Source organism: Lynx canadensis, chromosome D3, assembly GCF_007474595.2.
Source record: "Lynx canadensis isolate LIC74 chromosome D3, mLynCan4.pri.v2, whole genome shotgun sequence".
In the NCBI taxonomy this organism is placed as follows: Eukaryota; Metazoa; Chordata; class Mammalia; order Carnivora; family Felidae; genus Lynx; species Lynx canadensis.
This window is the reverse complement of record NC_044314.2, coordinates 80,589,716-80,614,007: the sequence shown is the minus strand read 5'-3', so window position 1 is coordinate 80,614,007 and position 24,292 is coordinate 80,589,716. Positions and strand designations below refer to the sequence as shown.

General features: G+C 49.1%; 1 non-coding gene across 1 annotated transcript; it reads right to left on the bottom strand.

Moving 5' to 3' along the window:
- Positions 1 to 4,956: 4,956 nt before the first annotated feature.
- Positions 4,957 to 5,061, bottom strand: LOC115498855. Its single transcript, XR_003963979.1, has one exon. It is a non-coding gene; the product is annotated as a U6 spliceosomal RNA (small nuclear RNA).
- Between the last annotated feature and the right edge of the window lie 19,231 nt (positions 5,062 to 24,292).

Genomic DNA, 24,292 nt, shown 5'->3' with positions numbered 1-24,292 from the left:
GTGATACATACTACACGTATTCAGACAATGCCCACTGGTGACCGATCACACGCACGTCCTTCTGGCTGCTCCTACTCACCCCTCACACCAACATCCCCTGGACAAACTTCCCACCATCCTTGCATCCCACGTTGCCTTGAAATCTCCGTGCTTCCCTAAATGATGGGCTCCTCACGGACAGGCAGCTAGACCTCATCCCCAAAATGCCTAGCAAGGTGGCTGCTGGAAACAGATGCTTTTCAGTCAATCAGTAAAGATGATCTTTTCTGTACGCTGATGTATGGAATACGACTTAGAATTCCATTAAACCATGCCGCGTCAGGGGAAAAAATGATGCAGGTTCGTATTTAAAAAGCAAAAAAATTAACAGCTGCCTCATATATTTCGGTCAAGTGCTTTGGATTTGTAGAAGGGATTTCTTTCTATAAATATAATTATTAGTCGCCATGATTATAGTAATAACGGGGGCGGGGGTGGCACAGAGCTCTGCCTGCCCAGCAGGGTGGGCTCTCGGTAGAGCTGGGTATTCCCTCTGCTGACTTGCTTCACTAGTTGACTAACAGACCTTATTCCCTGGCCGAGCCGATTCATATGCGACCAATCAAGTACTGTGGGATCCTGGGGGAAAAGCAGCCTGTGTTTGCTGCTGCTTTGACAGTTGAGGCTCCAAGAGGGGCTGGCAAACAATGGGAAATGAAACATTTGAGTGGTTGCAAAAAATTCCGTGGGAAATCCCCCCTGGTGATATTTATGTGCCACGGCTGTGACAAGGGGGGCTGGGGGCTTTCGATTTCAAGGGTTCTTGAGCAGACCACAATGGTGTTCTGAGACGGCATTCCCCAGGAACAGCTCTCCGGAGCCACAGAAGGCCAGTCTGTCCGTCCAGGGAATACTGGGCCACATGCATGATGTTGGTTATGAACTGCAATGGATTGTCAGGAGCTCACCCACAGCTGTGGGGCTCAGGCCTCTGAACCTGAACCTTCTGCTGTAAAACAAATTCAGCTTAACTGCTCCCCTAGATTTTCCCTAGCCTCAAGAGCCTGGGGGCTTATATAACTGGGGGCTGCCCTCAGGCTCAGCCCCGCCTCCCGAATTGTGGGAACCTTAGCCCCATGCAGACCACTCCCATCTAATTGAAAAAGCCAAAATCAGGGCCTCATGCACTCCCCGTCGCATTTTTTCCGGGTAATGTGTGACCTTCTTCATTCCCATTTGTAATGGACATTTATTTGTCTGTTGCTCCCCCCACTCCCACCCTTATTAAGAGAATAAAGTGGACTGATATTAACCAGTCTTTGCTTTGCTTTTCCTAGAACTGAGACATATTCAAGACTGCCCACTGTTGCTAATGTCCTGCTGCTGCTGCTGCTGTGATATATGTGTTTATAGATCAGCTTAAAGGTGAGGTTTATAGCTTCTTAGAAACACTTAGGGGGTAAGAAAACCGAAACTTCTGGGGATAAATAACTTGCCTGTGGGTATCGGTTGGTCCTGAGGTTTCAGTTGCAAAATGACAAGCTCCTATCTAAAATGGACTTAAGCCAGATCCAAGGTGTATTGGATTGTTTAACTGAGAAGAAAGAGTTTTATTAGCTTCAGGCACGGCTGGATCTAGGCCCTCAGTGAAGTCTTCAGGAATTTGCTTCTCTTTGGCTCTTTGGCTCTGCTTTTCCCTCTATTGGGTTCATTTTTATTTTTTTAATATTTCTTTAATGTTTATGTATTTTTGAGAGAGAGAGAGAAGAGCAGGGGAGGGGCAGGGCGGGGGGGGGGGGGTGACAGAGGATCCAAAGCGGGCTCCATGCTGACAGCAGAGAGCCTTATGCAGGGCTCGAACTCACGAACCTTGAGATCATGACCTGAGCCAAAGTCGGACACTTAACCAACTGAGCCACCCAGGCCCCCCTGGTTTTGTTTTTAGATGGGCTCTCTCCACCCTTTTACATTTTCCTGAAGTCAAATCCAAGCTTTTTCCTTGGATGAGGGTTAGGTCCGGTGCCGTCTGATAGGTCCAGCTGCCCGTTGCTAAATCAATGACTATGGCAAGGGGGACAGAATGATCTGATTGCCCAGGCCCCAGTCATGTGCTCCCTGCCCAAGCACAGCCAAACCACATGCATGCAGCAAGAATGAATGGGTCCCCAGCGAATACTGGACGCTTTTACCAGAAGGAGGAATGAACACTGTCTGGGCAGGAAGACCTGATGTCCTATACTCCCATGTCACGCTGTCAGGAAGGGGCAGGCCAATCTGCCCTCTACCTTCTCCATGCTGCGGGAGACCACCTCGAGGGCCCCCTAATGCTCTAGCCCTCCCTGGGACTCCAGCTCAATCCTGCCACGTGAATTCATGCTGGTCGGCAGTTTTCAAAATGTGCATCTTGGGAGCTTGCGGGAGGGAGGAAGAGAGTGGAGGGGAGGCAAAGAGGATGGGTGATAGAACTCAGAGGCTGTGCCTACAGGACCCCTCCTTCTGCCCCTAGTTCAACCACGCGGCAATCAATTCTTGTGTCCGTTCGTACCTTCCGTTCCCTTGTACGCTCTCAATTCAAGAAACAGCTCCTCGTATTTTTTTTTCCAACGTTTTTTTATTTATTTTTGGGACAGAGAGAGACAGAGCATGAACAGGGGAGGGGCAGAGAGAGAGGGAGACACAGAATCGGAAACAGGCTCCAGGCTCCGAGCCATCAGCCCAGAGCCCGACGCGGGGCTCGAACTCACGGACCGCGAGATCGTGACCTGGCTGAAGTCGGACGCTTAACCGACTGCGCCACCCAGGCGCCCCAAGCTCCTCGTATTTTTAAGGCTTGAAAGTCAAGTGATTTTTCCACAACGCTTGCCCTCTCCCTCATTCATAAATGAGGAACAACGGCTCAGAAAGAGGCGGGAACTTGACCAAGGCCATGCAGCAGGACAGTGCAGAGCGAGTCCGAGAAATCACGCCTCTGGATGCCCACCATCTCCTGCCCTTCCCACCTGCAGGGCTGCAGGTGGGTTAGAGATCCGTGGGCTGAGACCACCACATGCACCCCCGCCACACAGGGCTGATTTATTAGCCAAAGAGGCAGATCTTAACACTAATGCAGCAGTTTCCAGAGCAGAGCAGAAAGAGGGAAGCTTTTTGAAGCTTTTTTTCTAGTCTCTGGGCACAGGCAGCCACGGGGGACTCGCTTTGTAGGTAGGATCCTACCAGAAGGGAGAACAACAGCCAGATTCCCGCTACTCCCTCCTCATTCGGGGGGCTTACATCACCGTTCCAGAAGAACCTTCGTGAGTAAGCCATGTGCTTCTGTTCAGGATGTTTACAAACAACTAACTGTTCTGCTTTGCGCTCCAGGGTCTGGGGAGCTGGTCTCCTGGCACCGGCCCTGCCCCATATTTCAAACACACCTTTGTGCAGCAAGGGCCACTGCTAATCATCAACTAACCCTTCTGAGTGCTTAGTTGTTCCCGGAACTGTGTGCTAAGTGCTTGACAGGTATCATGTCATTAAATCCTCCCGTAGGTACTATTGTTACCCTCATTTTACAGGAGGAGACAGAGGTGCAGAGGGATGAATTAATTTCTTCAAGGTCCTCAGAGAGCTTCAAACTCAGGCAATCGGAGTCAAGCGCGTGAGCTCTTAGGTACCTTCCTACGCAGGACGCGTGGCGAGCGCTTCGGACAAGAGGTAGACTGTCACCACACCGGCGCACAGACAGACAGAAAGTTCCCTGCTTCCTTCATTCAGTCCCTTCCTTCTACCACCCAGGGGCTTCTGGCGGAGTCTGAGGAGCTCTGGGTTTCCCTTTCTCCTTTTCTCCCACACTCTCTGCCCCGTGGCTTCAGCAAACACGCACAGGGGATTCCAGGGAGAGAACTATTATATTACTGAGTGGGCACGGCTCATAAGGCGCCAGCGGAACACGGGTAAGTCAGGTACAGAGAGGCACGCGGTCTCATTACTTAGCCTACCTTGCAGCAGCTTATTGAATTAGTGCGATTCGTAACATCTTCAACTTGGATCTCCTCCAGGCCAGCCAGCTGGTGCATTCAGTACTACTCAGCTCGCCTTAACTCAATTAACTAAGCCGGGCTGAGCCGGGCTGAGCTGAACTCAACAAGTATTTCTTAAGCACTGAGCTGGCTGCAGGGGGAAAAAAAAAACAAAAAAAGAAAAAAAGAAAAAAAAAAACCCAAAAAACAAAACCAAAAAAAAACAAAGGAGGGTAAGGTGCAGACTCCACCAGACGCGGCCCTGACGGAGATGCCCTGCGGTCCCAATGGCACGATATGGCACCCTCACTTCTCAGGGCCACCTCCGCGGTGTCTCCCACGTCGGCACACGCCCCCTGGGTTGTGATGTGCTGCTTCCTATTTTTCTTTAAATAAACGAACTTTCCTCTAAGCAAACTAATTTCCTTCTTTAAGCTTCATGTTTTAAAATTATTAAAACAAAAGTGACGGCGTAAAATCAAGCATTTTGAAGGGGACGGCTCCGGGGGCGTTCGGTACCCCCGCGGAGTTGCGAAACCACCATCCCCTCCGTCTCGTCGCCAAACATTCCCACCACCACCCCCTGTCCAAAATAAAACCCCACAGCCGTGAAGCAGTGTGTCCCCAACCCCACCTCCTCCAGCCCCTCACGGCCGCTAATCTACTGTTGGTCCCCGTGGGTCTGCCTGTGCTGATTCCACACAGATGGAATCACACAGTGTGTGGCCTCTTGTCCTTGACTTCTTTTGCCCAGAATCATGTTTTCAGGGTCCATCCACGTGGGAGCATGTATCAGTATTTCATTGCTCTTTATGGACAAATGATATTCTACTGTATGGATAGACTACATCTTACTCACCCATTCATCTGCTGATGGGCATTTTGAGCCAATTCTGCCTTTTGGCTATTGCGAATAGTACTGATAAATAAGGGTATTTTATCTATTTATTTTATTGAGGTATCACTGACATAACATTGTGAAAATCTGGAACGCTTCACGAATTTGGGTGTGATCTTTAGGGCAGAGGCCACGCCAATCTCTGTAGCGTTCGGATTTTCATAGATGTCCTGACGAAGTGAGGACATAAACTCAGGGAGTTTATTTAAAAAAAAATTTTTTTAACGTTTATTTATTTTTGAGACAGAGAGAGACAGAGCATGAACAGGGAGGGGCAGAGAGAGAGGGAGACACAGAATCTGAAACAGGCTCCAGGCTCTGAGCTGTCTGCACAGAGCCCGACGCGGGGCTCAAACTCACCGACCGTGAGATCGTGACCTGAGCCGAAGTCGGACGCTTAACCGACCAAGCCACCCAGGCGCCCCTCAGGGAGTTTATTTTAAAAGGAAATTACTGTAGGGCCACCTGGATGGCTCAGTCGGTTAAGCGTCTGATTCTTGGTTTCGGCTCAGGTCATGATCTCACGGTTTCGTGAGCTCGAGCCCTGCATCGGGCTCTGTGCCGACAGCATGGGGCTTGCTAGGGATTCTCTCTCTCTCTCCCTCTCTCTCTCTGCTCCTCCCCTGCTATGCTCTGTCTCTCTCAAAATAAACAAACTTAAAAAAATAAATAAAAGGATGCTACTGTCAATAGGAACTTCTGTTTTTGAACTGGCAGTCAAATAGATACATAAGTATGAGGAGTAAAAAGTTCACCTGCAGAGCACATAAAACCACCCCAGGCTCCCCCAGATACAGCTATAAACATTCCGAGCGGGCACTGGATGTGGCTGGCCTGGAGTCTGCAACCTGGCTTTGCCATCTGTTTGACTCTGGGCAAATGTTCCTGTCCTCCCCCTGCCTCAGTCCCCTCCTCTGTAAAATGATAATACTTGTGAGCACTTCCTCCCGCAGCTGTGAGAATTAAAATCACGGACACAATGCTCAGCACCGTCGGACACACAGTCAGCACTCAATATGTGAAAGCTGGTAGCCGGGCACCCCGTCCTGTACCCAGCGACGGTAACAGTCCTGGGAGCTAACAAAGCAAGCGTCCTGCTGCGTGCTAGGAGCCGGGCGAAGTGCCTGGCCTGCGTTATTTCACGTGCACCCACAACGTCCTACGAGGCCGATGTTGTTACCCCTGTTTTGTAGGTCAGAACATAGGCAGAGAGAGGTGGTGCTGGGAGTGGAAGGTCGCACGGCTAAAGACTTGAGCTTAAGGGCGATATGAGAAGCGACCAAGAGCCCGCTGGAATGTCAGGGCTGTTCCCGGGCAGAGGTGATTAACTGTAAAACCAGTGCCTGGGCCCTCGAGATTGCCGACCTGGCAAGTCACAGCAAACCTGGCCTGCGGGTTCCGCCCCGCTGGAGTCCTCCTGGCTGCGTCTCTTTCCTGAGCTGCTCCTTGTCAGGTCTGCCAAGACAGGGCTCCCCCAGCGCCGGGTCTAGGACTTCATGTCTTTTCAAGGGGACTCGCCTCTCCCGGTTAATGGACTTTCCTGCCTTCCCCATACCCCGTCATCTCCCAGTGTCCCCAAAGCCGCCCCTTTGCTCTGCAATCTCTCCCCTTCCACGCTGTGTCTGAGCCCCCGACACTGGCACGCAGCCTCCTACTAATTATCCACCGCTTGTGCAAAAATGAGCGCCTCTCAAGTTCACACCCACCCCGTACACCTTCGCCGACCGGGCTGGGCATGACCGACCGTTTCGGTCCGCGTGGGGAATCCGGTCTTGTGCGAGGGTGGCACTTAGCATCGGGGTCGCGTCCGTTTCCTGGGGCTGCCATGACATAGGGTTCCAAGCCGGTGGCTGAACAAATGTATCCTCCCAAGATCTGGAGCCCAACAGCCTGAAATGAAGCTGTCAGCAGGGCCGTCCCCCCTCCCTCCGGGAGAGGATCCTTCCTTGGCTCTTCCCGCTCTGGTGGCACCAGGTATTTCGTGGCTTGTGGCCACTGCACTCCCATCTCTGCCTGTGTTCACATGGCCTCTCCCTGTGTGTCTGCGTGTGTCCCTTTCCGTCTAAGAACACCTTCTCATAGGATCCAGGGCCCTCCCTGATGCAGCATGATCACCTCCACCCTTACCTTAACCACCCCTGCAAAGATCCTGTTTGCTAATAAAGTCACATTCCAAGACTCCAAGTAGACACAGAATTGGGGCAAACTGCTCAACCCTCTACAGACACCTTCAAATAGAAGATGAGCCTGATAGTCTCTGTGGCAGGTTTACTGAGCCCAGTGGGTACAGACGCGAAGGGGTTTAATCTTCCTCCAAAGACCATCACCGGCCGTCTTCTTACAAATCTTCCTTCCCCGGCCCTTAGTGGCACCCTGGGCAGATGTCACAGCTTTCTGGCAAGTCTCCAGTAATAATCAGGCCAGTCCAGGTCAGACCAGTTTAAAACATTCGCTTTTCCCCACCACCCTCCAACTCAGCTTTGCCCTAGGGCCTGGGAAGCCTGGCAAGCACATGGCCACGCCTCGCCCCGGCTCCTTCCTGAGGCTTCCTTACGCGTCTGGTTCCCAAAGTGCACCAAAGAGGATGATGCCGCGGACAACCAAATCTGGCCAGCGCACATTCAAACAACTTGCCCAGATTGTGTTTACTTTAGACTCAGTGGATGTGTGGAAGCACATCCAAGAGCCAGGGGTCTCCAAACTTGTACAGGCCAGGAAACTATTTTTCCACAGAGCCTTCTTCTGCTCTGGTATTCCCCAGAGCACACTCGGGGAAATATTAGACTATATAAAGTATTGTAAAATACAAAATCTATCCACAACTGTTATGCACGCATAGCGATAGAAGATGAGTTTTGAGTAAATAACGCCAGCTCAGGAACGATTTTGTGATTTATTCAGAAAACTGGCTTCCGGACCACTGTGGATAAGACCCAACTTGGCCGGAAGATGTGATCCCTCGGCAGAGCCGCATGGACAGCTCAGCTGGCCAAATTTTACTCTCAGAAAGGATCAGAGAAGAAAATGCTCTGATTTCCCTAAAGCCCTGTTTCAGCAGCCAGGAGGGTGTAACTCTCATATTGAAAAGCGGGTCGTTTCAAGAAAAATTTCCATTATCGCGTAGTCCTGTAATGTGTGCAATTATGTTCTGCAAATTCAACTATAAGCACTCAGCAGAATAGTAAAAATAACAACAATAACATAATAACGAGAGAAAAGACAGGATAAATGAACGTAAGCACCAGGCAGCCTTCTGCCTGCCATCCTTCTCCTGAGTAGAACGGGGGTCCATTCAGCCTCCACCGCTGCCTGCCTCTTGGCTCTCAGCATGAGTCTAGTGTTTCACTGTCTACTGTTTTCACATAGTGTGGCCTCTAAACGCTGGCCAACTTCTTCATCTGGTGCTCAACTGACAGTCGACAACCTTCCCCAGCACCGCAGACAACCTGGTAACCTTGGACTGATGGAGAAAAGGCCGTAGGCTCCCATTTAATGTCCCTCCGAGGGGTTTCACGGGTCATCTCTGACCATGGGAATGTGTGTTCCTCCCAGAAGTTCCGTAAACTGTAGAGCTTCTCTAGCACATCAGATGGGACTCCCCCGGAGTCTCCAAGCTGAACAGAATCTGGTTTTGTCCGGACCGTCAAGGCAAATATTTTCTCAACGCCAGGACTGCCCCTACAACTGGCTTCTGTAGGGGCCGCCAAGGAGATAAGATTAAAGGAAAGTCAATCGACCACGGTACACCCCCCACTTCCCATTCCTTTGACACCCCCCTCCCCCCCCACACACACAAACTAGAGAAAACATTTTTGAAATCTGATTGTGCTCCCTGAATGAGATAGCTCTTTAATCCTCAGGAGACTAGTAAGGATCAGTTTATCCCCTCAGCCAATAGAGCGCTAAAGGCTGGGGTTGGGGGGCTTGGAGATCCAGACGGCTCAGCAGCCTGGGGAACAGAGAACCAGTTCTTGCTCTCTGTCTCAGCTTCGTCTCCCCTGCGTACAAACTCCCCCTGCCCCCAGAAGGGTGTCCAAACTCAAGGATCTTTGTGTGCTGGACAAGGACAAGCTGAACCCTCCAAGGTAGGACCTGGTTCTCACACATCTGCAGGCCTGCCCAGCACTGAGCACAGGAGGTGGCACACAAGCCAAATGGAGCTCAATGAATGAAGGGCGACTGAGTGAAAATGTAACCCGTATAACGCACAGGTACCAGATGTTCCGGTCTCAGCACAGTCTCATGTCAAAGTTTAAAAGAAAAATTTTGTTTTAACTGGAGAGCAATTTATTTATTTATTTACTTAAATATATGAAATTTATTGTCAAACTGGTTTCCATACAACACCCAGTGCTCATCCCAACAGGTGCCCTCAATACCCATCACCCACCCACCCCTCCCACCCCCCATCAACCCTCGGTTTGTTCTCAGTTTTTAAGAGTCTCTTATGCTTTGGCTGGAGAGCAATTTAAATCTTTGCCAAATTCCTCAAGGAACACCAATGCGTGCATGCACACACACAGACACACAGACACACACACACACACACACACACACACACACACAACCAAAAAACAAAACAAAAAAATTCTAACTGGAGAAGGTACCTGGCATGTGGTAAGTACTCAATAAATGAAATTTGTTATTTAAATCCTATTGCCTTCTCCAATATTGTTTTCTTTTTTAACTTGGCCCCATTTGACCACTTGACCACTAACGCAAAAAAGAAATGTCTATTAGTTTCCTGGGGCTGCCAAAACACACTGCCACAAACTTGGTGGCTTAAGACAACAGGGCTTCATTCTCTCACATCTCTGGAGGCCAGAAGTCCAAAGCCAAGGTGTTGGTAGGGCCGTGCTCCCTCCAAAACTCTGGGGAAGACTTTGTTCTTTGCCTCGTCTAGTTCCTGGTGGCTGTCAGCATCCCTGGGGTTGTGGCCACAGCACTCCAACCACCATCTGTCTCCACATGGCCTTTCCCCGAGTGGACCTCCCCGTGTGTGCATCTCCCCGTGTATATCTCCCCGAGTGTATCTCCCTGTGTGTCTCCTGGGAGGTTTTGTCATTGGATTTAGAGCCCACCCAGATAATCCAAGATGATTTCATTTCAAGATCCTGAACTTAATTACATCTGCAAAGACACTTTCTCTTTTCTTTTCTTAAGTAGGCTTCAATCCCAGCTCGGAGCCCAATATGGGGCTTGAACTCACAACCCTGAGATCAAGACCTGAGCTGAGATCACAGGGTTGGACGCTTAACCTATTGAGCCACCCAGGCACCCCAAGACACTTTTTCTAAATAGCGTCATATTCATAGGTCCCAGGGGGTCGGAATGTGAACGCATCTTTTTCGGGGAGCTACCACTCAACCCGCTACAAAATGATACTAGGTCCTTCCTCGTGTGGGTGGGGGGCGAGGAGAAGGCTGGATAATCCTGTAATTTAATTTTTTCCTTTTATCCTTGTCATGATGAACAAATCAGCGCAGCAGCCAGCATCAAGTACTTGGGAGCCCAGAAGGAAAGAGAAGCAGGTGGCAGAAAGTCACTGTCGACCTCTCCTTTTCACTGATGCTCATCAACTCTTTCAATGATGCGGGTTTGCAGCCACAGAATACCTAACTGCAAGGGCTACAGCACCCTGGGGGTGGGAGGATGGGCTGCGCAAAGCAGTGGGTTTCAGCTACAGCTTGTGACCCTCAGGCAGACACATCTTGGGACAGAGCATCTTGGCTTTCCCATAGAGGGTGGTCAGCTGCGTGCGTTCCTGGCTGGGGGTGGTTCAGGTTAGTTATTTACTGATACCCCGTGTTAAGATCCCAGCTTTGGCTGCGCTGAAGGGATCTGGGAGGCAGTAACTTCACTCAACTCAAATTGCAATCAGCCAGCCTCTTGGCTCATGTGTTTATCTACCCAGAACTATTTTTGGTGTGTGTTCATAGACAGCACACACCAAAGTATTTGGTATTTGAGATGCAAGCGTGAAGGATGATTAAAGTTAGCTGCTAATGAGCATGCCTAGAATAGATATATTTTGTGTGTGTGTGTGTGTGTGTGCGCGCGCGCGCGTGTGTGTGTGCGCGTTCCATGTGTGTGTGTGCTCTGTTGAGTGTCTGCAAAGCAGATGTCTATAAATCTGCCCTCACTTGACCTTGCCAATGTCCTGGATCAGCTAAGATGCCTCTGGATGGAAAATGGAAACTGGCCTGTCTCAAAATACTGCCTGACCAAACATCCCAACTCCCCTATCTACATTCTACCTGTCATTCAAAGCCTAGCCCTCCCCACCTTATCAAGGAGCCTCTCTTAAATATCCTCTGAACTCCTAAAGCAGAGACAGCCAGTAGGCTTCATCGCTAGTACTGACTGGAATCAAATTGGCAAGGATTACCTGAAGCACCATGTTGAGGAGGATACTGAGAACTGATCTGAGTTGGGATAAATGATGCTATGTTAGTTCCCTGGGGCCTGCTGTAGCAAAGTACCAGCATCTGAGTGGCTTGAAACAACGGAAATTTATCTTCTTACAGTCTCGACATTAAACACCTGAAATTAAGCTGGGGGCAGGACCATGCTCCCTCCAAAGCCTCTAGGAGAGGATACTCCCTTGCCTCTTCTGGCTTCCGGTGGCCCCGAGCAGCCCCTGGCTTGTGGCTGCTCACTCCAGTCTCCGCCTCCGTCCCCAGTTGGCTGTCTTCCCTCTGTGTCTGTGTCTCTGCATAGCATTCCCCTCTGTGTGGATGTGTGTGGTATGTCTCCCTCTGCTTATAAGAGCGCCAGTCATGGGATCGGGGCCCACGCTAACGACCTCACCTTAACCTGATTACATCCACAAAGACCCCACTCGTCGTGCCCGGGTTAGGACTTCAACGTATCTTTTGGGGGGATACAATCCAATTCATAATAGACACTATTAGCAATTAGGAATGTTTTTCATGAATGAGGGAAGGAAAAGGGCCACCGATTTACCAAATGTGCCCTAGAGCACTTACTTTTGGTATCATTTAGTCGGAAATAAGCACAGGCTGCTATGACCTCTGTCATCTATCTGTCTGTCTATCCATCCATCCATCCATCCATCCATCCAACTCATCACCTATCTATTCATCCATTCCCTGCCTGTCTATCTATCTAATCTTTCTACTTTCTTGTCTGTTATCAACCATTTTTCTATGATCTATCATCTACATTACCTATTTGCCTTCTTAAGTAGATCAAAATTTCCCTAAGAGCACAGATTATAGCTGTCTTAGACCATTCAGGAATGTTATAAACAAAACATCACAGACTGGGTAGCTTATAAATAACAGCAATTTGTTTCTCACAGTGCTAGAGGAAAAAAGCCCAAGATCAAGGTGTCAGCAGCATGGTTGCGTGAGGACCCTCTCCTGGCTCACACGTGGCACCTTCTCGCTGTGTCCTTATGTGGCGGAAGGGACAAGGGACCTCTTTTATAAGAGTACTAATCCCATTTATAGGAGCTCCACCATAGTGACCTAATCACCTCCCGAAGGCCCTGGCTCCTAATATCATCACCTTGAGCATCAGGATTTCAACATATGAATTCTGGGGGACACGTTCAGACCACAGCACCAGCTTAAAGCCTCTATATTTTCCCACTAACGAACCCAGAATTTAGACGGAGGAGGCACTGAAAAAAAACACTTGTTCAGTAATGAACATTCATTGTTTGGACTCTGAAATTAGGTCAGAAGAAAGGGCTCTCTGAAGTGCAATTCCCTACGGGCTGCTGAGGGTAAAGCTGTATGCCCACTGAAGGGCTGGAGGCCTGGGCTTGCTGGTCTACCCTCTGTCTTCCCAGCCCCTCCCCATGTTCTGGACATCTCATCTACCAAATCCTACACGTGTACCGGGGTACCCCCCTCTAACAGGACAGCCCTGTAATTGTTCAGCGAGATGATAGTGCCAGGCTCATCCATCAAACCCTCCTCTAACAGTCTGGTTTTCCTAATGGAATGCAGTGTCCTAAAGAAGAGAAGCATCATAATGTGAGGTTTTATGTAGGCTGGTTTCTAGCTGTGAGCTATGGAGCCGAAATGATAGCTAAATCGATGGAGAGGCACTAAGCTCTCGCCTCTGAATCTGGGCATCCGTAAAACCTGATTATTGACAGCCCTGAGTGGATGTGTTGCAGACCAGCTCTCCTAGCCCTGATTGGGGCTCCCTCTCTTCCTCCGTGGACAGGAGCAGCCCGAGAGAAATGGAGACGGAATGGCCAGCTGATTGTTTTCACAGTCTGCATGACAGACTGCCCCCCTAACAAGACTCTAGGTCAAGTGCTCTTCTCCACTCTGTGGATCTAGTGGGGAGAAATTAGCTCTCAGTGGTATTCCCAATTATGGAGAAAAGCCCGGGTCTGGCCGCAATGTGTCTGGCACTGGACCAAGAGGCAAGAAGCCTGTCTTCTCCCCCAGCCTCGTGGCCTGACCTTGGGAGGTGACTTGGCCTCTCATCTTCTGTCCTGCCTCCTCGATACTGACCCACCTTTTATTACTTCGTAGTTCTGCTGTAGGGTAAATGAGACATGGCTCTACATCTTTTCGTCCCCCAGAAAGACCAGAGCCAGGTAATTGCAAAGGATAGCCTTTTCCTTTGTTTTTACTGCATGGGTTACTAACTCGTTTTTTAAATAATGGCCAAAAGGACCGATTTATACCGTTGTTGTTGTTTCTACCCTGAGGAGCCTTGAGGCATTTAGGCATTTAGGCATTATTGTGTTATTGCTCACTTCTTTTAGGGAGTGTGCCCATTTCTTAGTCAGCAAACTGAGCAAAGGCTTGAAGCGAGCCACACTGATGGGCTGGAACTAATTCCTACTCCTAATCTAGTGTGGTGTTTTACTGCCAATGCATAGGTCCCCTGGGGACACTCAGGAGATACTGGCCCTGACACAATTATTAAGCCACATCTCTGTGTTCTCCCGCCTTCCTTCCATGCCAGCCATGCTGACTTTCTTTTACATCTTTACAAGCACCAAGTGCTTTCCAACCTCAAACTATGCACACCTGTTCTCTCCTGTGTGGGAGGCTCTTCCTGCACATGTTTCCTCTGGCCAATCCCTACCCATCCCTCAGGCCTCAGCTGCAATGTCATCTTGGCAGTGAAGTCTTCCGTGGCCCCCACGCTTTGTCAAGTACCTCACTCTATGCTCTCATAGGCAGCGTGTTTTTCCTTTACAGGGCCTATCACACATATAACTTGGTATCTGCCTTCCTCACTAATGACGAGTCCCTTGAGGACAAAGACTTGTTTATCTCGTTCATTACTGTGACCCCAGCACCAAGAAGGCACTCAGTAAAAATCTGTAAAATGAGTGGATGGATGGACAGTGGATAACGATGGATGAATGGACGGATAGGTGGATGGATGGAGGGTAGATGGGTAAATGGAGGTATGGTGTGTGGTTGCACAGACAACGGATGGATGAATAAATGGATGGATAGATGGATGGATGATGGATAGTTGGATAGACAGAAGGATGAATGATAGCTGAATGGATAGAAAATGGATGGATGGATGGATGGATGGATGGATAAATCGATGGATGGATGATGGATAGTTGGATAGACAGAAGGATGAGTGATCGCTGAATGGACAGATAATGGATGGATGGGTGTAGCATGTGTGTATAGGAGAGTGATCCAAATTACCAGTATTCATCATGGAAAGAAAGTTCTCAGTTCCAAATGTTCAAAGAACTTCAACGATGCAGACCTGGCATACATGTCAACACAGGGCCATATCTCTCTGAGACGCTGGGTAGAACCTTCTTTGCCTCACCTTAGCTTCCAGTGGTAGCCACCAACCCTTGGCTTCCTCAGCTCACGGCCACATCACTCCAATCCCTACCTCCATTGCCTCATGGTGTTCTCCCTGTGCGACTCTGTCTTCACAGCACTTTCCTCCTTGTTATAGTGGACCACAGCACTAGCTTCTTATAAGAACACTAGTTGTATTGGATTAAGACCTCATCTTACCCACTTACACCTGCAACAATCTTGTTTCTAAACAAGGTCACATTCTGAAGTACTGTGGGTTGGGACATATCTTTCTGGAGGATTCATCTCGACCCATAACAATCCATTACACAGCAACGCCTCACCCAGATGTGTATCCTAGAGATGCTCCTGTTTAGGATGATAAGAAGATGTGCGTGAGGATGTTGGTGGCCACGAGGTTTGTTACAGCAAGAAGCCAGAGGTGACCTGCCTGTCCATGACCGGGGAAATGGATAAACCAAATGTGACACATGCAGATGATGGACAAATCCAGAGCAGGCAGAAGTCAGAGGCTGGATTTGCATATATTGCCATGGTTAGATCTCAAAAACATAGTGTGAAATGAAAAAAAGCAGAAACTAGACTAAGATTTATGACACAATACCATTGACATAAATCTGAAATATTTACCCAAAGAACAACATTATGTGTGTTTCATAAGCATTGGAAAGTGGGTTGGAAGGATTTATTTTGAATACACTGGAGTTGCTGCCTGTGGGAGGTAGTGAGAAGTGGTAACAGTAGACGAAGGCAAAAAATAATACGGAAAGCACAAGGGGGCCTTGAACAGACAGATGCTGCAACGGTGGCATGAACTGGCAGAGCGATTCTGGGAATGTGTGCTTCGGGTCCAAACTTCACAAGGAAGGGATTCATTAGTGACAGTTGTGCCGAGGGCTCAAGGGGTCTGGGGTCCTGCCAGCATGCACGGCAGGGACACTCAATCTGCTCTGGAACATCAGCAAAGACTTTGTGGAGGAAACGGCGCTTCCACTGGAGAGGGGGGACTGGAGATGTGCCGGGGAAGAGAAGGGAAGTTCCAGAAGGAGGGACTGTGCATGGACAAGTCCCAAGGAGAGCCCAGCCGGCCTGAATGCACCAGTCTGGAGCCCCAGCCGTCACTCCCTGTGACCCCTAAAAAGGACAGAAGACAGTGCTGGCCGTGTGTGTGTGTATCGCCACTCAGACACCCATTGGGACCCGGTGGCAGAAATTAGCAAATTAGCAAATGGCCCAAATTAGCAAATGAGAAACACTTCCACGAAGCCTTGCGGATCTTCCTAGATTTCAAAAACACAGGACTTCACAAGTCTCTCTTTTCCTCACTTAAAAAAAAAACTTATTTATTAATTTTCTTCTAATGTTTATTTATTTTTGAAGGAGAGAGAGACAGAGTGTGAGCGGGGGAGGGGCACAGAGAGAGGGAAACACAGAATCCGAAGCAGGATCCAGGCTCTGAGCCGTCAGCACAGAGCCCCACGCGTGCATCATGACCTGAACCAAAGTTGGACGTTTAACCGATTGAGCCACCCAGGTGCCCATCGCTTTTTTTTTTTAATAAAATGTTTATTTATTTTTGAGAGAGAGAGAGAGAGAGAGAGAGAGAGCACAAGTGGGGGAGGGGTAAAGAGAGGGGGTCAGAGGATGCAAAGCAGGCTCTGAGCTGACATCAGCAAGCCCGATGCGGGGCTCGAACTCACAAACAGTGAGATCATGACCTGAGCCAAACTTGGAAGCTTAACCAAATGAGCCACCCAGGCACCCCTCTTTTCCTCACTTTTGTTGGAGACACGGCATGGTCTCCAGTGGAGCCAATGAGAAGTGGCAGCTGACTCCAAGCTGGGGAAACAATAGGGAGGGATGGGGTCTGCGGAGGACCCGGAAGGGGTGGCCCGGCCACATGGGCAGGCCACTTAGCCTGAGACAACGCCTGCCTCTGCCCGACTGCGGTCCCAGTGTTGACAGATCTTTCGTCTCTCAAGAGAAGCCATTACTCTGAAATCTTTTCATCTTACCCGTTATAATCTAATTTAACTAGAAGCAGGGAGCACATCACACCCACGAGGAGGGCTATGATAAAATGCGCAAAACAGAAAGTAACCAGTGCAGGCGAGGCTGTGGAGGAACAGGAAACACTGTGCGCTGCTGGTGGGAACATAAAATGGCTCAGCCACTGTTGGAAAAGCCAGAAGGATTCTCGAAAGGGTAAACATGGAAACACCACATGACCCAGCAATCCCACCCCTAGGTACATGCCCCAAAGAGCTGAGCAAATCCACAGACGCAGAAAGCAGATCAGGAACCAGGGGCCGAGGAGGGAAGGGAACGGGGATGAATGACTAACGGGTACGGGGCTTCCTTTTGGGGCAATGAGAATGTTCCGGAACCAGGCACGGCGGTTGCACAAGATTGTGAATGTGCTACAAGCCACTGAATTGTTCATTTTAACATGGTTAAGTTTATATCATGTGAGTCGCGCTTCGGTTAAAAAAAATAAAACTGGGAGAATTAACTCAAAAAACTGGGAAAATTAACGCAAATATTCAAGAAAAAAAGAGAGTGGGCCAAATGACACAAGCCTGTAGGCTGACTCTGAGGCCTGGGGGGCCTGCTGCGGGGCTTCTGGTTAGCACGAGCCCCCATGGACAATCTCATGCAGAGGTGTGGGTCAGGATCCCTATTTTCCTGGCAGGAAATGATCCCATGCTCCCTGCGGTTGGGGCCAAGGGCTGTGCAAAGCAAAGGAGGGTGACAGCTATGACGCAGGTGGTGGTAGGAGGTCTTGTCTGAGCCAGAAGGTCAGACACGAACTGTGCATGAAGATTTCTTCAGAACTGTCACCTCCTCCCTCACGGGGCCCAGAGAAGCCGCTGTGGATTTAAGACAATTCAGCAAAGCCACATGGGGCACTTACTATCCACGAGGCTTGTGCTACGTGTGAAAATAATAAAGACAATAAGAGCAAAGGGCTCTATGCAAAGCGTACTCTGGGTGCTGACAGTAACTGCATGAGGCAGAAGCGGAGCTAGTATACCCTGCGTGCCGTTAACTGACACAAATTCAACCACATGCAGCTGGCCAAAACGAAAAGGAAGAAGTGCTCACTGAAATGGACAGTGCCACCTGTCACAGCCCTATGTGACCTGCCACCTGGAAGACCCAGAAATGGGATACAGGGATCCGTGTTCTGGCCATCTCCAATCCTGAGAGCCTCTCCTAGAACAGGGAGCTCTCTGCACCAAGCGTGACCGTAGGGGTTTCTCAGCCTCGGCACTGTTGACGTTCTGGGTCTGCTGGGTCATCACTCATCATGGGTGGGGGTGGGGGGGTGCCCTGTGCAGCGAAGGATGTTGGAGGCACTTGGAGGAAGGTTAGCAGCCTCTTCTACATGCTACGTGTCACCAGTGCCCCTCCCAGGTGTGAGAACCAAATGCATCTCCAAGCATTGCCAAATGTGCCCTAGGGGCAAAATCACCCTGGTTGAGAACCACTGCTCTGGAGTTTATTAATGCGCGTATGTTTTATGTAATAGATTTCCAAGGCCCAAGAGCCGTGCCTCGCCTGGTGTTCAACCGCGGGAGCAGTGATCAGTGCAACGTGGGGAGGAAGTGTCTGTGCCGTGACAACTTTCGAAGGCTCGTGGCAACGCCATTCCTTCAGGGGAAGGAAGTACAAGGGATTTTCCTGCGTAGCTTGCCTGGACTTTAGAATTGAGTACCCCTATGTGCTGGCACTCCAAGGTGGTATCATTACCCCAGTGCACAGGTGAGGAAACCGAGGATCACAGGGAGTCCGTTACTTGCTCAAGGTCTCAGAGCTAGTAAGTGATAGAGATTTGAATCCAATCTGTTTTACTTTAAAAACCCCTTCCTTTTTTTTTTTTTTTTCATCTCACCATTTTGCATTCCTATCTGCAAAAGGGGGTTGAAGGAAATCAGTGTGCCAGAAAATAGACTCTTCACAGACTCTACTAGAGGTGACACTGTGCAGTCATCTGCCTGCCTCTTGGTTCTGGATGAGGCTAGAGGTAAATTCAGATTCAAAAAGATATTTATGGGCCTGTGTATTACTGAGGACTTCTCTGATGGCAAGAGACAGAAACCTAACACAAGCTTAAAGCAAAAAGGGAATGAATGTATTGGCTCCTCTAACTGGCAAGTTCAAGGAGTGAAAACTTCAGGCATGGTTGGATCAAGGGGCCCAAAGGGTCAGGACAGTCGCTCAATATTTGTTTCCCTCTTTGTTGGCTTCATTTTCAGGCAGGTTTCCCTCCTTTATAGAAAGAGAGCCGCCAGCAACACCATATCTAAAACCTGACCCCTTAGAAACCCAGCAGAAAAATGTTCTCCATTCCAATAGTTCCATCAACAGTCCTGAACTTGGCTCTGACAGTCCTAGCTTGGTTGGGTCCCTTGCACATCCAGGATCTAATCACTATGGCCCGTGACAGGTGGAAGTCTCCACGATGGCCTGAGCTACCTGTGCATCTGAAGAGTTTGAGGGCAAGGTGATCGCCGAATCTTACAGAGAAGATTAGGCGAGAGAGAGAGAGACAGAGAGATGGGAACAGGCCTGCCAGGTGAAACAGAGTCGCTCTGCACCCTCATGGCACACCAAGAACTGGGCGCAGCTCGTACAGCGTGTTCGGTACACGATGTCCTTTAATCCTCATGACAACCTGCATCATTATTGCTGACGCTCGGAGAGGCTCTGCGTCACGGCCAGCGCTCACTTCCAGGTACAGAGACAGCCGGGCGTGCCCAGGGGCACCCTGTCCTTAGGAGGTGGAGCTGGGACTTACGCTCGGACCTGTGTGACCCGAAGTCCCCAGCTCGCCCGTCCTTCCCCCCCAGAGACCCCTGAGCTGCGGGAAGCCTCCTCAGCGCTTTGTTCCAGTCCCTTAACTCGCAAACCCCGTCAGCGAGTTCTTTATTTCCACACACGGTGCTATTAAGCTAACGGCTCTGGGAAGTCTAGGCTGGCCTCGGAGCAGCCACACGTCCCGCAGGCCTTCTGCGTGTTGTGGCTTCCGAACAGACACATCAGAAGTTCCAGGAGCCCAGGCCCCTGTGGAAACGTCTCTGTGCGCCGTTTTGGTTCAAGATGCCTAAAAAGCAGTACACGCCTTGCACTTGAGCTCCTTGTAGAACGTCTCCCCGGGAGCTAAAGGTGGCAGGTCCAGCACCTCCTAGAAAAGTCCCCTGTACAGGCCGGTGGCAGACCTCACCAGGCCAAAAAAAATCAACAAAAAACAAAACAAAACAAAACAAAAAAACCCCCACGACCTGAGAAACCAGGGTTGAAATAGAGGCCTCTTTCTGTTTGGTCAATGAGCAGCTGTGAAGGATGCGTAGGACGGAGCTAAATTTATTTGTTCCTTTCTTTCTCGGAACAGCGGCAATGAGGCTGGGAGTGCAGCTGCCTCGCGCTCCCGTGAGCCTTTTGCAGGCACCAGCATGCACAGAGGTTGGCTCTCGGGGACGTGGATCCCTTTCCGGTCTGTTCCCTGCCCGCTGCGGGCGGGACTTCCAGGGCCTCTCTGTAGTTTGGGGCTAGAATCCTGTGCCAGTGGGCAGAAGTCTGGCACTGTCTCCTAGAGCCGGGGTGAGATGATCACCTTTTAAAAACGGACAAGCTGCAGGACGCAGGGACCCTGGCCCGGCCAAGGCAACTTGCAGCCACGCCCTGGAAAACCACTGAGGTCCCAACCACCTCTGCTTTCACTGCTCAGACCTGTGGGAAACTTGTAAGACTGGGCCCGGTGGGGAGAAGTGGGGAGGGCCTCTGGGGACGGGCCTTCCAAACACAAAGCCGGGCTGGTTGGGCAGAGTCCTTTCTGGGATGTGCCAAGTTGAGGCTCACCTTCAGTGGGGCCTCCCGCCTGCTGCTCAAGGTGGTTTCTGTTTTTTTTTTTTTTTTTTTAAACAAGTGCTTTGTGAGACTTTCAAAAGGTACCCACGGGTGGGGAAGTGAAAGGAGGAGGGACGGGGAAGAAACTGCTTCTTTATTTCTAGCCTTGCTTGAACGGCTTCTTGACGGTTACTGCTACAGTTTTTGCTGAGTCAGAAGCATCCCCCAGCTGCTCACCGGAAACACAGCTGTTAGGCGAAAATAACCACAGAGCCGAGCATCGTGCACCTTCCAGAAAACAGGGCAGAAAAACCTCAAAACAAAAGAGAAAAATACAAAACAATAAAAGAGGCACCGTTGGAAGCCCACGGCAGCTCGCCCCCTCACCCAAGCCTGCAGCTCAGAGACGGAGCAAGGCCTGGCTGCTTTTCCATTTCAGTGGGTTTTGAACAGTGCCCCGTCCCAAAAGAGAGAGATGTGAGCGTGTCCTAACCCCTGGGAGCTGTGAATGTGATGTGCCCGGAGCAAGGGTCTTTGTGGATGTAACTGACTTAAGGGTCTCGAGAGGAGATCATTTTGGATTACCTGGGTGGGCCCTAAATCCAATGACAGGTGTCCTTGTAAGAGGGAGGCAGAACATTCGACACACCGAGAACACACGGAGACATAGGGAGGGGAAGGCCGGGTGAAGACGGGGGCAGAGGTGGTGTGATATGCACCTAAGGCCGAGGGACACCAAGGGTTTGTTATGGCAGCCACAGGAAATTATAGAACAGCCACAGCTACCATTTGCTGGGTCCTGTCCCCAGCCACCCCTTTCCCCTCGTCCAGGTCCAGACTGAAAGCATTCACGGCATCTTGCTTGCGAGCTGTCTTACACGGACACCGAGCTTCCCTTTCCTCCGGGCTTCGTGATTATCAGGAAGGACTTGAGGATTCCAGGGACTAGGTGGGATTTGGGATCCCCAGGTTTGGATGAGACTCTGCTGCAGGCCAGGTGTGTGCCCTCGTCACCCAGCCAGCACTCACAGGTCGCTGGGCACTGTGTGTTAGAAAAATACAAAACAATAAAAGAGGCACCGTCGGGTTAGGCTCTGGGTTTGAACACCTGTGCTGCCACTTCCTGGCTGGGTGGTCTGGGGTGAGGCCGTTAGCCTCTCTAGGCCTCAGTTTTCTCATCTGGACAACGGGAAGATGACCTGAAAGCCACCCTGCTAAGAAACAGAGATGTTGTCAAGAATAACCACCGTTAACGCATGCCAGAGATTCTAAGGAAGTTGGGGCAATTGCCAGAGGCCAAAAACAAAGAAGGAAGGAAAGCCCAGAGCTGAAGGTGCAGTAACCAGCCAATCTCCAGTCGGAGCCTGGGGACGGGAGACACCACCCGGGTCGCACAAGGCTAGAAGCTGGAGCTGGAACACCATCATCTTCCATGAGGTTGGGGCTTCCAGGAGCTTCCTCCTCAATCTGGCTGTAAGGACTGAGTTAGCACGTGTAAGGCAGTACTCCATAGCCCTTACCATCCAGTGCTCTACAGAACTGTCACAAACGGCTGCTGGTTTCGGTAGTTCAGCACCTGCGACACCATCTTTTGACGACAGCATCCCACTTTACCTTCAGGAAACCACCCCTATTCTACGGCCTCGTTCCAGAGGATATACAACCCAGAACCAACCAGCCAGAGTCAGGGATTAGTTCGCAGGTGGGCATGGGAGTGAAGAGTTACTAAAACTACCGGGAAAGAAAACTTTGCTCTCCCTTGGCTCTGCTATGTAAGTGGGGTATAAATCCGGACCTGCTGGAGGTTATCTCTGCCACTACCTTGGGAGAACCTACCTGAGGATGATGCCAGAACCAAAAAGACCTGAGATGAGAGACAGAGATTCCTGATGATATTGAGTCCCTGGATCCAGCAGTGCCTGAAACCATCTGTACCTCCAAACTTCCAGTTCCATGAGACAATACGTATTCTTCATGCTTAAGATAATTTGAGTTGGCCTCTTACGAACAAAAGCATCCTGACTCCCACATTATCTTATGTGATAATCTCAGCAACTCAAGGAGGTAGACATCTTATGATGTCCATCTTACGAGAGGAAATTGAGGCTCGGAGACATTTCATCACTTGCTCAAATCACATTGCTAGTAAGTGGCAGGGCTGTGACTTGAGCCCAGAGCTGTGATGTGGTCCCCTCAGCCCCAGGAAGTTCAGATATAGTTAGTGCACCTAGGCTTTTGTGTCATGCCTTGAGAAAGTCACAAAAATCTCAAGGCCTTGTGTGGCTCATCTATAACATAAGAGTTGGTATATTTTTAATCTTTTAAATATGTATATATTAAAATAAATATATAAATATTAAATATACAAAAATAAACATAAATATTAAATATATATTTATATACATAACGATTACTATGACAATCAACCTTCTATTTTCCATCCATGGCTAACAGATGTTAGCATTTTGTCATAGTTGCTTCAGAGGCCAGACAATTTCTGAAAGTCCCACACAATTCTTTGTACCTTGATTCTGGATTCTGAAAGTCAGTCTGATGCTGAACAACTTGAAATAGAAAAACAAAAATAAAAATTCTCTTATATTTACTCACATATTTAAAATTTCTGTTATTCTCCATTCCTTGTGTAGATCTGCATTTCCACCTGGTACCATTTTTCTTCAGCCTAAAAAAGAACTTGTAATATTTCGTAGAGTGCAAGTCTGCTGGTGACAAGTTCTACCACCTTTTGTTTGTCTGAAAAACATTTTTATTTCACTGTCATTTTCTAAGGATAATTTTCACTGAAATATAGACTCTTCGTTGGCAGGTTTTTCTTGTTTGTTTTGTTTTTTCATTTTTTAATTCAACGTATTAAGGATGTCACTCCATTGTCTTACGGCCTGCCTTGTTTTTAAGGGGGAAAGCAGTGATATTTCTTATCTTTGTTCATTGAATGTAATGTTTCTTTTTATCTTGATTGTTTTCAAGATTTTCTTTTTGTTGCTAGTTCTAAGTAATTTGATTACGATTGCTGTGATGTTGTTTTCTTTGTGGTTATCCTGGCGGCAATTTGTTGGGTTTCTTGGGTCTGTAGCTTTATAGTTTTTATCAGTTTTTGGAACATCTTCAGCCATTTTCATTTCAAGGATTTTGTTCTGCCCTCTCTTCCTACTGGGGCTCCAATTACACGTAGGATTGACCATCTGATAGTGTTGCAGAGGTCCCTGATGTTGAGCTCCTTTTTTCCCTAGTCTTTTTCTCCTTGTGCTGCATCAACTTGTATTATTATGTCATCATGTGCACTATTTTTTTCTTCTGCAATCTCTAATATGCTGTTAAACCTATCCAGTGAAGTTTTCATTTTAGATATTATATTTTTCCTCTCTAGAAGTTTCATTTAGTTCTTTAAAAACAAAAACAAAAAACAAAACCTTCCACTTGGGGCACCTGGGTGGCTCATTCAGTTGAGTGTCTGACTGTTGATTTCAGCTCAGGTCATGATTTCAGGGTTGTGGGATCGAGCCCCATGTAGGGCTCCACACTGAGGATAGAGCCTGCTCAGGATTCTCTCTCTCCCTCTCTCTGCCGCTCCCCTACTCATGCTTGCTCTCTCTCTGTGTCAAAATAAATAAACATTTTAAAAAAACTTCCACTTTTTACTATGTTCATGCTTTCCTTTAAATCTCTGAACATATTTGTAATAGCTTTTTTAAAGTCCTTGTCTGTTAATTACATCATCTTTGTCATCTGGGATCAGTTTATACTGATCG